This window comes from Piliocolobus tephrosceles, chromosome 20 (assembly GCF_002776525.5).
Source record: "Piliocolobus tephrosceles isolate RC106 chromosome 20, ASM277652v3, whole genome shotgun sequence".
NCBI classification, from domain to species: Eukaryota; Metazoa; Chordata; class Mammalia; order Primates; family Cercopithecidae; genus Piliocolobus; species Piliocolobus tephrosceles.
Window position 1 is genome coordinate 47,258 of NC_045453.1, and position 218 is coordinate 47,475.

Genomic DNA, 218 nt, shown 5'->3' on the forward strand with positions numbered 1-218 from the left:
CCTTTGTAGGGACATGGATGCAGCTGGAAACCATCATTCTTAGCAAACTATCACAAGAAGAGAAAACCAAACACCGCATGTTCTCACTCATAGGTGGGAAATGAACAATGAGTTCACTTGGACTCGGGAAGGGGAACATCACACACTGGGGCCTATCATGGGGAGGGGGGAGGGGGGAGGGATTGCATTGGGGAGTTATACCTGATATAAATGATGAA